This window comes from Lepidochelys olivacea, assembly GCF_965140295.1.
Source record: "Lepidochelys olivacea isolate rLepOli2 genome assembly, chromosome: 3".
In the NCBI taxonomy this organism is placed as follows: Eukaryota; Metazoa; Chordata; order Testudines; family Cheloniidae; genus Lepidochelys; species Lepidochelys olivacea.
Window position 1 is genome coordinate 158,487,909 of NC_140413.1, and position 14,002 is coordinate 158,501,910.

Here is a 14,002-nt window from a genome sequence, read left to right on the forward strand (position 1 = left end):
CTATAAACTCAGCTCATAACTTTTGCACAACACCTTATTTAGAATTTAAATACATCTCTGCCCTCACTCCCCCAGGTATTCTGGCAACTGCTGTGATTTAGGCACACCATAATTCATCCATACCATATGCGGGCCTCATCCTCCAAACACGCAGTGTGCTGAGCTCCTAGAGTCTTCCACAGGAGTTCTCTGCAAGGAGACCTTGCAGGGTTGGGCCCTCTGTTTTTAAACATCCCTGTTGATTTGGGGAAGGAAACATTAACAGCTGCCACCTTTAGGATACTAAGAATGTGAGACAAAAAATTGCAAGGTCCCAATTTAGCAATGCAACATCGCAACACAGTGCTAGTTTGACCAATTTTTTGGTCACCGTTTTGTTGCCTGTGGGGAAAGTCTATGCTCCTGTAGCACACTTACACAGCATGTATGATGTCCCTCCTCTAGCGGCTGGTTCACATAGGACATGTCTGCACTATAGCTGGAAGGCGTAAATTTCAGCTTCAGGAAACGTACCTGCACTAGGTCTCACAAGCGAACATGCTGAAAATAGAAGTATAGCTGTGGCAGCACAAGCATGATCCTCTGAAACCCTAAGCACAGATTTTGGCAGCTGCCCCTCATGCAGCTGCAGCTACGCTTCTATTTTTAGCAAGCTAGCTTGATCACAGCTACTGTGGATAAATCTACCTAACCAGGAAATTACAACTTCCAGCTCCACTGTAGCTATAGTCTACCTCTGCTCTCTGATAATGGAGTTACTCCTTTAACTCACATGGTAGAAGTCTCTGCTGAGGGTCTTGGGTTCAAATTCTGATGATGACCCACCCATCCTAGGGTTGTCCCTTGTGTTTTCCTTTTTGAACTAAGGTTGTGATTTTTTCTGTCCTTCAAGCTGGGGAGTGTGGAACATGAAAACCAAATTGCAAAGGGCAGCCATCTTAGAAAACCATTAAGACGTCCGGTGCTTATTTAATGGCTTCTGCATCAATTTTTCTCAGTTTGTGTCAAATGATTAGTTTTCTAATTTCCAGTTCTGCAAACATACAACCTGGGATTTGCAAATCAAGCTATGTATTTTCCTACTTCTGCATTATCACCACTAATAGAGCTCTGCAATCAGAACGTAGTTGAACCACTTTGCAGATCAGAATAGAATCCAGCTCATTCCTCTAGAGATACACTGGCTCGACAGGGCTAACAGGAGTAGACAATTGTTTTTGTCAGTAAACAGGGAGTTTAACTATGAAATCACACAGGAAGCAGATGCCAAGATGCAAAGCAGAATTTGGTACATTCAATCATTACAGCTAATTTTTTGTTAGAAAATTATCCACAAACAGATCGTGATTTGTATAAGTTTGTTCAATGTTCATAATTGGTCGATGGATTATTAACATGAATGAATTTTAACTGAACATTGTTTGAAGTAATGGTCACTCTGTTCATTGGCTGTTCATTATCTGAGCCAGATGATTGATTACTGTAGTCACACAGCAATAGTTCTGTTCCCTGACTGGATGACTTCAGTTGTAGAAATAGTTGGAAATCCCTTCTTCTGCTTACAAAATATCCATGAGCATGGGTAACTGTCTGAATCCACTGTGCAAAACAGAGATGTGAGTAGAACTGGTCAGGAATTTTTTGACTAAACATTTTTTTCCCTCAGAAATGCTGATTCAATGAAAGCAAAGCTTTCGGTGGTAACGTACCAATGTTGATGAAACTCTCATTGGGAAAGGGTTCTCAGGTCCGGGATGGAATTTCTGATCAAAGCCAGAGTATAAGGGAAAGAGAATAGCCAATAGTTCAGTGCTAGACCAATTAGCTACGAGGTGAGAGACCTAGGTTCAGTCCCTACTCTAACTGATTCATAGCAGAGACTTGAACCTGGATCTCCCACATTTCAGGAGTGTGCCTGAGCTACTGGGCTGTGGGCTATTCTAGGACAGGGTTCCTCTCTGTTTTTTCACAAGAAACTATGAAAGGTTTGAAAGGTTGTCCTGATGCAGAATGTTTGAAATCTCAAAAGCCTTTGCAGGATGGGAAAACCATTCTCTGTCCCCACCTCCCAGCGCTACATGTGAGTGCTTCTAGCACATATACTCTCGCAAGCATTCATTCTTGCAAGCGTGCATGATGCTTTTGTTTTTCCTGCCTATTCTGGCAAATAAAATCTGCACACCCGAGTGTTGGTGAATACATAAAGAAAATGATCTCAAATGCCAACAAGGTGAATCAGCAGGTTTTATTTGCAAAAATATCCAGGGATACTCTTAATGCCTCATTGGATGCCCTGGGATGAGGCACTTTCTTTTTTGCAGGTGTTAACCTTTTAAAATTAAGATGAAGGGTGCTGTTACGCTGGAAGGTGATTATTTCTGCCATAAACTGGTTCTTTGGTCTATAGAGAATTACAGAAGCTGTTAGCTTCTGCTTACCCAGTGCCAGGGGGTCTATATGCCCCCTCTTATATCATTTCATTCCTCTCTGGTGTCACCGGGTAGACTGGACCCTTTAAGAGGCAGCTGGTCTAGCTCAACTGTGTCTCATTAATAGCCTTGTAAGGGGGACAGATACAGGGCAGCTGTTCTCTTTTTGGGAACTGGGAGAGGAAGTTGTAGCAGAGGCTCCAGAGAAAATGAGATTTTTGGCTTGGTATATGGGTTTAGACTCAGAGGCCTACTTGGACGCTATGAGCGGGAGCGGGAATCACCAGGTAAGAAAGGCCCAGGAGTTCCTGCAGAGATAAGGAGCAGGGAAAGATTCCAGATAGGAAGGCCTAAGAGTGGGTACTCAGAAGAAAGCAGGGAGTGTTCAAAGGAACTCAGGGTGGGCTGAGGGGAGAGGCTGACCAGAGCCTGGAGAGGGCTGAAAAATTGTGCCTAGCTTGAAGATGGAGAGACCCCAGGGAGGAGGGGCTGTGCCAAGTGCAAGACTGGGGGAGAAGAGACTTTATTTTAAGTTTATGTTAATAAACCAGACTGCAAGAAGGGGTGTTGTTGTTGGACACACTCCTTTGTGGAGTTATTAAGGAGCCTGAGGGAAGGGGAAACTGCACTGCCACCCTAGGCCATGAGGGGGTGTTTGGGAGGTGACTGACCCTGTTACATGTCATGTAGTCTCAAGATAATGAGAACCCACTCCCATCAAGGAGGGATGAGGGTGCATTACAGACAGAAAACTACCATCAAGTTGATGTTCATGTTCTCTATGCATATAAATCTCCCCACTGTATTTTCCACTGAATGCATCCGATGAAGTGAGCTGTAGCTCACGAACGCTTATGCTCAAATAAATTGGTTAGTCTCTAAGGTGCCACAAGTACTCCTTTTCTTTTGCGAATACAGACTAACACAGCTGCTACTCTGAAACCTGTCATCAAGTTGAGTACAGCCTTGCAAGCTCAGCCACTAATTTCTTGCTAAAGTGGATCTTTTTTTCTTCAAAGAATTTTGTATAAGATTTTTTTCAAAGGCACATGGATGAAACTGACAGGATGGAGATATGTATCAACTTAACCACCATCATTGGGTTTTAGTTCGGCATGTCATCTGCATGTTATGACTTCAGGGGGAAATAATCAACTGGTACTGCATTAAAAAATCTCTTTCAAGATAACCATTCCTATTCTTTTCAATGAATTCTGTTGTGTTTCTCTAGGGGTGTTTTAAAAGTACAATAATATTAATATAGCAAATTTGATCCCAAAGCGCTTTAGATACTAAAGGGCAATTACTGAATCCCTGTGCAAGGCCTGGGCGAAAGCCCTTTGTGGAGGGAACAGTCTATAGGAATCAAAGAACAGAAAACTCTCCTAAAGCAGTAGAGAGCCAGAGGACTGTTCTGGTGAAAGTGCATTCACTTACACCAGATCTGAATTGGGCACTTTGGGCTTTGTCAGAGGTTAGCTTGTGTTCTGGGGCTTCTGTCTAATGTGGGATTTGCTTTCACTTATAGCATTGCAAGGTCACACCATACCTTTTCTACTAAACACTTTGATCCCAGGTGGGCAATTTGGCTTTCTGACTTGCTTGCTGGAATTGGTTCTGCCTCATAGGAACTCTTGGAGTTGCCTAAAGTCTGCACCTCCCTCTCCTCTGTTACTCTTCTTCACTAACTATCAGACTTGCTGTCCAAGGAGCCTTTTCCTAAGCAGCCCACTCTATGTGGTCTTTGAGCCTCTGTTGGTCTTCACACTGGTGCCTTGTCTTGGTGACCAGCAATGCACAGCATTCTTTGAAAAGTCTGCATTCCAGCGCTGCTTGCAAGGTCTGATTTAAATGGGGTCTGCACCATCAAAAAACTCCAGAGCCTGCCAGATAATGTCTTACTTCCAGCCCATCCCAGGTGGACTCTTAGAGCTCACAGCTGGAAGAGTGGGACAGTCTTTCTCCCGTTTGATCTTCCTCTCAGCTGAGTCCATGCAAGCAGGTGGCTGGTGGGCAGCAAGCAGATGCACATCACAGTGCTGGCTGCTGCTCTACCTCTGACTCACTGCTGAGACTAGGCCATCTTCGATCTTTCAGCCTCACTTGCAGGATTCCTGTAGGACCTTAAGGATGAATATAGATATCCTCACTAAATTACATGGAGGTATCTAGGGTGAGCAAACTTCCTACATACCACCCACCAATCCTTCTCACATGTGGCCCACACTAGCACAGCTCTTCCTTCTGCGGAATGAGCCCACCCCATGCTCCCATCCTCTCTAGCCCCTCCCCCGACTGTGTTTGAAGAGCATTTCCACCAGAAATTTGAGCCAGCCTCCTGCGTCCCAATTGTCTGCCTGCAGCACCCAACCTGCTCTTCAGAAGGGACCTGCTCTGGGTCTCATGGCAGGAAGTTCCTGAACCCCTAGCCTGTGCCACAACCACATACCGCCTCTTGCCAGCAGCTTCCTGCCCTTATGGCAAATAAATACAATCAATGACAATTTGAGAAGAAACAACCCAGCAGCTGACGACCCAAGAGCTCAGCATGGAAACTGTTACGGACTAAAGTGGGGGAAACAGCCAGCCCTGCAGGCAAGGCTGAGTCACCCCTGGCATTACAAAAGCAGGGCTGCCAACTCGACGGGATCTCCAGAGCCTCCTCAAGGCATGGGGCGGTAGGGATGCCTTCTCCTCTCCCCTGTCTCCTGGGGAAAGGCTGCCAATCAGAGCTGCTGCCTGAGCTGAGAGATGTCTTGCTCCTTCAGCTCATGGAGCAGGCAGAGCTCTCTTTCCTGGGTAAAGGGCTGGGATGGGAGCACTCCGGGAGTACTTGGTCTTATTCTCTCCTCTCCAACGCTCAGTGCCGGATGTAAGAAAGTCTGCAATGACCTCAGGCCTGGGGTGGGAGTGAAGAGCTGGGAATGGATGACTGAGGATGGATCACTTGGTGATTACCCGTTCTGTTCACTCCCTCTGAATTACGTGGTACTGGCCACTGTCGGAAGACAGGATACTGGGCTAGGTGGACCCTTGGTCTGGCCCAATATGGCCGTTCTTATGTTCTTCTGAGCTGCCACCCTCCTTGACCTCAGACAGAACTAAGAGGGGAGTCGGGGAAAAGAGCAACTGGAGAGGAACCTGAAGCGCAGGGAGCTGAAGCAGATGCTGAAGGTGGGGGTTTTTGAGGGGGTTGGGGGGCCCCCCACAACTGGTCCCCCAGTATTAATGGGGGAATTGAGCACGGGTATTTGAATGGGAGGGACCCCAAGATTAACAGAGTGGGAGATACCCATATTAACTGAGAGGAGAGGGATCAGTGTGTATGTGGGAGGGACACCAGTATTGATGGAGACAGAGGATCTGTGTTTCTGGGGGGCACCAATAATGACCAGTGGGAGGGGCTCTGTATGGGGAGGCCGTATCAGTAATTGAGGAGAGGATCAGTATGGTCCTTTTCGGAGGGAGTGGTGTGTCATCAGGGTGTTTGGTGGTGGGGGAAGAATTTGACTCGGGAGCAAAGAAGGGGGAGGGAGGGAGAAAGGAAATCCTTTAAAATCCAGTTGCCTCTCTCCCCAAATCCACTCTTTCCTCCCTATCCAGATTTTCCCTTTATTGCTTTACCCAGGCCACTTTTTCCACCGTACCCCCTGTTTAATAACATGAAGCAGAAGTTTGGAAGGGATGAATGGAGATAGGGAGGCTATCGCCCTAGAGGAGCGGGGGCCAGGATCCCTTGCAATGACCCCATCTTATTCGCACAAATCAGAACTAGAGTACTCTCCCTCCACTCTCACTGTGCTGAGCTGCCAGTCCAATCAGCAACTACTCTAATTCCAAATGTATGCAAATTTCTATTCATCTGTATGGCTTTGCCTGAGAACATTGACAGGTAGGTGGAAGAGAAGCTGCAGGTGAGATCAAGCTGAGGCACTTTCAAAGGAATAGATTTTTTTTTTTTAAATAACCCACATCAGACACCCCTAGAAGGCTCATAAAACTGCCACAAACTGCTGCCCTGGCCAAAATGTCACATTAATGCTTGCTACATATAAATGTGGAGAAGGCAAAGAGAAAGGTATTGAAACATTCGTGTTAAAAAAATACTCACCAATTCAGACCCCTACAAGAAATGTTATGCATGTTACACAGCAACAGAGTGAATTTGTGTGGGGGGGTGGAGGGTGAGAAAACCTGGATTTGTGCTGGAAATGGCCCACCTGATGATCACTTTAGATAAGCTATTACCAGCAGGACAGTGGGGTGGGAGGAGGTATTGTTTCATGGTCTCTGTGTGTATATAATGTCTTCTGCAGTTTCCACAGTATGCATCCGATGAAGTGAGCTGTAGCTCACGAAAGCTCATGCTCAAATAAATTGGTTAGTCTCTAAGGTGCCACAAGTACTCCTTTTCTTTTTGTGAATACAGACTAACACGGCTGTTACTCTGAAACATGTTACACAGGTATGTGTGGGCACACATGTAGCTCTGTAACAAATGACTCTTGAGCAATGCCTATTGTTAAAGTTGCTTCTGGGCTTCCATTATGAAGGGTCACTTTGTGGCTTATAACTTTCTCAAAGTTTCACCTTTTTGGCCTGAACTTTGACACACTTTCTGTCAGTCAGGGAGTGAGCTTTTTCAGAGAGTTTTACTGAAAATGGTTGAACCATTTTCAAGCATATAAGGAGTGAAAAATAATTTCTGCTAAGAAAATATTTGTGGCCGTGTTTTGTAGTAACAGCTCTAACACGTTGGGATAATATAAACAGAAAACTTGGCAGGCACTTGGGGCCAGCTTTTTAAAGGTAATTAGCTACTAGCTCGATTTTTCAAAAGCATTTAGCATCTTCAGGAGCTATCTGCATCCTTAGGGGCCTAAATACCTTTTTAAAATCTAACATTTAGTCCCTACGTCCTAGGACAATAGATGGACCACAGGTCTGAGTCACTCCTTACCTGTCTCTGTCCGTAGCCAGCAGGGCTGGCCTTAGGGGTGGGTGACATGGTCAGGGGGATGCCAGGTGCAGCACAGAGATATACAAACATGAGTGCCGCACATGAGCAGAGTTTCGGTGGGGGGGGAGTGGTGACTCAGAGCACCCAGCATTGCTGCTCGCTCCTGCCCCCCCGAACATTCCTCTGCCCCCACATGGGCATAGGAGGGCTTAAGGGGGAAGGGGGCACAGGAGAGGAGTGCAGGGGTTAGGGGAGTATTGTTATTGTGTATTTTACAAATAATTTCAGACATACATCTCAGATTTGATGCCTGAAATCACATTCAATTTTATCAGTGACTACCATCTCTCAGGTTCTCTGCACTGGCACAAGATGGGTCCATCTTCCCCTCTGTCTGCCTGGGTTTTCTCCTTCCCTTATTTTACTCTTGGGAGCATGCAGAAACCTATCAGCAGGAGCCAAAAATTTGATCCTGAAACCTTTACTCTGCAAGGAGTCCTTACTCATATGCTTAATCCCATTAAACTCATGAAAGTTGCAGGATCTGTCCCCAAATCCTGCTGTAGCTTAGCAGATCAGAGTTTTGGAGCGGCACTATATTTGTGTTGATTTGTCTGCAAACATTTTAATGTTCTGTTGCTGTCATGAGGAATAAAGAATGATTCTATGTTCTACCATACAGTCTTTGTATCCTGAAGTAACAATCACATATGGCAGACTCCTGTTGGCTATATATAGCATGTGTTGGGAGAGAGAAAGCATGTTTTCTTGCCGATTCTGACGCAGACATTGAAGATGTGTAATGTTGTTAAAGCTAGAATGTATGCATTTGCACAGGAAGAATTTCCCAACAAATTAATTTCTAATAAAGATAATTTCTTCAGAATAAGCACTGGAATCGATTTTTGCCATATTGATTAGCCTAATCAAATTATTATTTTTGTAAAGATTGTTTAATAGCAGACAATGTATGTCCAAGTCCAAAATTTATATCACTTATGCTATGGTTTTTGTACTTGTTTATATATTTATTGCTTTTTATTTTTTAGCCAACAGAGAGATTGCTCTGTGGTTGCTAAATTATACAATTATAACAACAGAACCCTGGCGAAGCAAGCGCTGTGTGTTCTGTATTCTGTTTGACTGGCTATTGTGAATATGTTTTTTTAAACCTTAATTTCTTGAGACTCCAATTTCACAGCCATGGATAGTGGACATTCCTGTGGTAGATGAAGCAGTGTTGTGCAGTAAATGAGGCATGGGACCACACATTCACCAATGAGGACAAAAGGAGCTATCAACTAGCTCCCTTGTTCCCTGAACACCAGCCATCCTACAAACCAAACAAGGCAGGGTTTCTTTGGGAAAAATAATACAGGATAGTATGATTAAAGAGGTTATCATAATGCATACACACAAGGGGGCTGAGTTAAGGTTGCAGGGGCTGCTTTGAGTGCTTTACTTGCAACCTTAGCATTCTTTTAATGTAGTATTGTTGAATGGGATATTGTATATGACAGTGTATGTGTCAGTCGCACGCTCTTTCCCATCACACAGACAAGAATCATTTCTGTGATTAGAAACCTAAGCCCTTGGAGAAATGCAAAACTGCCAGAAGAGACCCATCGATTCACAAAAGCACTCCAAACAACTGGAAGTGATGCAGCAACACTGTCGAGAGAGACGTTTCCGTAAGTTTTGGCGTGGGGGTATAAATGGGATGATACACTGAACTATAGCAATTCCTGCTCCCATGCAGGAATTGCGGCTAGGAGGTGGGGATACTTCTTGCAAAGTCAGTGCCTTCTTTGTTATGCAAACAGCTTGTTTAAACCCATGGTCACATGGCACCTATATCCAAGGGCAAGAGACAGCCAAAGTTATGAGCAGGCTCAAGGCCATCCAAACAGCCACATGAGAACTGTCAGCCAAGAGACATCGTGTGTGGGTATTTAAGAGCCAAAACATTTGCGAGGTCTTAGATCCCTGCCAATATATCTTCTAGGTTTTTACTCCCTTTCCTCTATGCATTGAATAAGGATAATTCGTTAGTATAAACAGGGAGATCACACCTGACTGTTTTTCTGTGTGAGTGCAAGGCATTAGTGGACCTCGGCCCTTTCCATCTTCCATGTTTATATTTAGCCATAGAGGCCCTGATTCTCCACTGCCTTGTAGCCTGTGTAGTCATTTATAACCGTGCAAAAGGAGTGCCAGGTGGTACCAAATCAGCATTTTACATCCACTTTGCCCTCATTTTGCACACACGTAAGTGACTATGCAAGACACAAGTGAGTTGAGAGCTAGGCCCAAAGACACTACTCTTTGTCCATGACCATGAAAATCAGTTTCACAGATCAAAAGGTGAATTATGTATGAAAGGTCCATGTCAAACTATTTAGGCTCCTCGGTGGATTTTTCTTTAATGGAAGGTGAATTCCTTGCTGCCTCTCTGGAGCATGCCTAATAAACACTGTATGTTAATATGGACATTACTGAGGACAGGAATCTTTTATAAGGAGTTGTCATGGACAACTCCGATAGCTGAACATTCCCTATATACAGATTCATTAAACTGTGATAATCCCCAATCTAACAGCCCCCTGCCTGTGTCTTGTGTTTGCTGAGCAACTGTACACTTAGGTTGGCTAGTAGGAAAATCGTCCTACAGATGAGATGGCTCAGTAAGACTGTGGACTGATCTCCCAAGGGAAGGGAGCTCCATTGCTGGAGTTATTTCAAAGCTGGACGAAACAACAAGGAAACCACAATAAGGAACAATTCTGCCTTTATTAGGGGATAGACCACGTGAGCTAATGGGTCTTGCTCAATCTTTGATTTCTAGGCTGTGGACTCAGGTAATGTTAGATGGGAGGGAAACAGCAAAAATATCTCTGTGTGGCAGTTTTGGCCACTCATCATTCAAGTCTGCATTTGCCCAATGGCCTCAATTCATTAATCCTTGAGAACGCTGGGCCATGTCCCCAGTCTCCCTTCAGACATCATGGGTGTGTGCTTATGTTTACTCAGAGCTACCACATATACAACTGGTGGGTAGGAAGAGAGCGCACATGTTAACTTCCACCCAATAAGAATACACTGTCTCAAGGCTGTAGAGAGAATCTCTTCCACTCCACTCAAACTGTACAGCAAGAGAATATATTTAACTAAAAAAAAATCCACAGTATCAAAACACAGCAAGTCACAGTAACATACTTTGTGATATAAATAGGCATACAATTTTTTTTCAAACAGTTTGGCACTCTACGCAATCAGTTTGGACTCTTATATATATATATATAAAGAGTATATGAGTGTGTGTGTGTGTGTATATATATATATATATATATGAGTTAAAATCAAGACTAACCATTGCATTGCAAACCTCTTAGCTTCCTTAGGGTGATAGGGAAGGGAAACCAGACATACACAGCCATTGCCTTTTGGGATGTAACACATGATACAGCAGATGAAAAGAATATTTCCTGATGTTCCTTGAGCAGCATCCAACTTTTGTTTGGTAGCAAAGAATTTTAGCCTATCCTATGTAGCACTTGTGTAAATATTTGCTGAAGAAGTTCACTTCAGGAGCTGTTGCTAACCTTTCAGGAGACCCAGTATAGGCCATGTTCTGCAGCTTGTTATATTAGTGTAATTCCAGAACAACTCCAGTGAAGTCGATGGACAAAATCCTTCTCTGAGTTGCAAGCATACTATTCTTGATTAACTCAACGAGAATAGCATCCTTGTAACTGAGAGAAGAATTTGGTTCAGTGAATTACTTTGGATTTACCAGTGTTAAATGAAAGCACAATTTGCACCTGTGTGGAGACCTTCCTAATAGTTATTTGCTTGTCTTCACTGTAGATTCCCCCACATTTTACTCTTTCATCCTGGGAAGAAATTAGGAAACATAGTTTTCCTTTGGCTTGTTCACTGATACACAGGACTACCGATCAGTTAATCCTAGCTTAGCCCTAGCAATAAATACAGATGATCAAGAGGAAAAGGTATGGGTCCTAGGTGTACAGTGGAGGTCATTAGAAATCATTTAAAACTGACTTGTGGGTATAATCTGATTTCACATCAGATCAGTTGCACATAAGGGGAGATAACACATAATGTGGTCCTGATTGGGACAATGAATTGCAGCATTACCTGGACATGTATAGGTGTCTGCTTGAACATGGAGGAAAGCTGGATGTACAAGTTTACTGAAATATTGTCAATACTGGCTGGTGGGGGCATGAGTAAGAAAGCACTGCTTTCTCCAGGATGGAATGTCGCACCTATTTGAGTCTTAAGGTTATGTCTTCTCGTGGCTGGATCCTAAGTGTCTCTAAGCTCTTATTGCTGCTGTACATCCAACAGATGCGTTCTTTTGGCTAAAATGGGAAAAGACTTGTTCTGACTTCTACCCTCGCTGTCGCTTGCTATGATATTCTATGTCACTATAATGGAGTGGCACAGTGTATTTTGATATGCAGCTGCAATGCCCAAAATAAATATGGTGGAAATGGAGTGAGGGTAAAACCTAGCTTTTTTGACTCGTTTGTGGTTCTCCAGCTTAAATACATATGATCTGTGCAGTGCATTAAAACAGAAGTTCTCCCAAAAGATCTTGCATGCTTCATGCAGCAGAGAGAGATGAGCACAGGGACAATTTACATCAGCACCTAGAGGGTTTTTTATTCAGTTGTGCATTCCCTTTCACAAACTTAAGGCGCATGCGTTTTTTTTAAAGAAAGTACAGGACGTAGCACAGACAAAAGGATCCTATACTTATAATCATTGATCTAATTTTCCTGTGTGCTTGAACAGCACTCCTCAACCTTTTCAGGCAAATGGATTGATTTGCCAGATGTCCAGATCAACCAAGTTCTTGGTCAGTGTCTGCCACCTCCCATTCAAATGTGAGAGCACTCTGAGATGGCAGCCTGGAACACCCCAATATCCATGTCCGGTCCGAGCACTCGTCACTGAATGGGAGGTGGGCAGTGGTGGCACTCTGATCCCTAGTAGACAGGACCATTGGGATAGGAAGAAAGAAACTGGAGTTACAAGCACGAAGGAACCACCACAATAAAGCCCCTTTGAAAGCCCTTGTTTTTATGTTGAGAAATATCACAGGTAACATTTCGGTGCAGTCTCATGCCTTCAAGCAAATGGTGATGCAGAAGAGACAAGTACTGTCCCCCTTGTAAAACTTTTATCTCAAACACATTCATATTTATAAAGGGGAAAATGACATCTATCTACCCTGGCGCTGTGCACATTAGAAATGTAGATCAGATAAACAGTAGATTATACAGAGATCAACAGCAGACAAAGTCACAGGCTTTAGGGGTTTTCTTTACTGAGACTATGAAATTAGGAAATATTTGACTGGCAGCGTTTTGGTGGAAGCACTAAAAATTTGACGGAGGTTCCTGTTTCCTAGGTTTTCTCACAAGGAACTGGGCATTTTGCAGGTAACCTGAGTAACATGGTGTGGCAGGAGTTAGTGAAATGAAGCATTTGTATTTCTCCCACTGACAACAGGCGAATGATCAAACCCACATTGCCTGCTGGCATGTTGGGGGAGGCAGCCTTCCTCTGCGGCAGTTTTTTCAGAAGGAGGCATAAAAGCTCCGGGTGATGAATCCAACCCTCTTCCCGCCCCCCCCCCCAAAAAAAAACAAAAACAAACCCACAACCAGCAAACCCTCTCCACTCATACGGAGGGAAAAAATCACCCTCCAAATGAGCACTTATGAGTTTTCCCTGTATGATTCTTTTCATTACAGGAATTGAATCCAGGACCAATATTTAGCTTTCATTTATGAGTTGACACTAGCTTCCCTTCTGTAAGTACTTGAAATTCTCTTGTTTATGAGCAACTTTAGGACTTTGATGAGAGCCGAATACTTAGAAGTTGTGGGGTCCAGTGAGGCCTCCTGGCCTATGGGAGGGTTTTGAGTGCCATCCAAAAAGGGAGTGGTATTCAGCTCTTTCCAATGACCTACATACAGTAGGGTTGGTTCTGCTAGGCTCTGTTCCTTGCTCAGATTCTTAGGAAGCAGTGTTTCTCCTTGTTCCAATAGTCCTATGCTGGAAGGGAAGGTTGTCCCTCCTGGTCTCACATTGGGTAAATATCAGTCGCAAACCAAAGCAGCCCAGTTCAGAAGGGAGTTGAAGGGATAGCGCTGTGATTACAAAGACCCTTGTTTATATGGCAGAACAAGCAGCCTAGTCCCTACCTCAGCTCAAATGGGAAAGTCACAATGCTGCAATTAGCTGGACAGGACAGGGAGGCCATTGGGGATCCTTCAGATCCTGTCTCCTGCTTCCAGATTTAAGGGAGAATTGTGCTACTTTGTCAGGCTCATTCTTCTCGTGTTTTATTTGTGGGGGAGGGCAGGGTGGGAGATGGGAATGAACAGAACCCTCAACTCTAAACACTGGGACATCTTGATCCAGACCCAAACTTCATGGCTGGCCCTGCCCTATACAGTGGCCCAGACTAAAACCTCAGATCTCAACTTTGGGAAAGTTCAGATCTGGAGGGTTAATGGTGCAATGGGAATTGGAACTGTATAACTGAGAGCAGGATTTGGCCCTACCTAGTCAATCT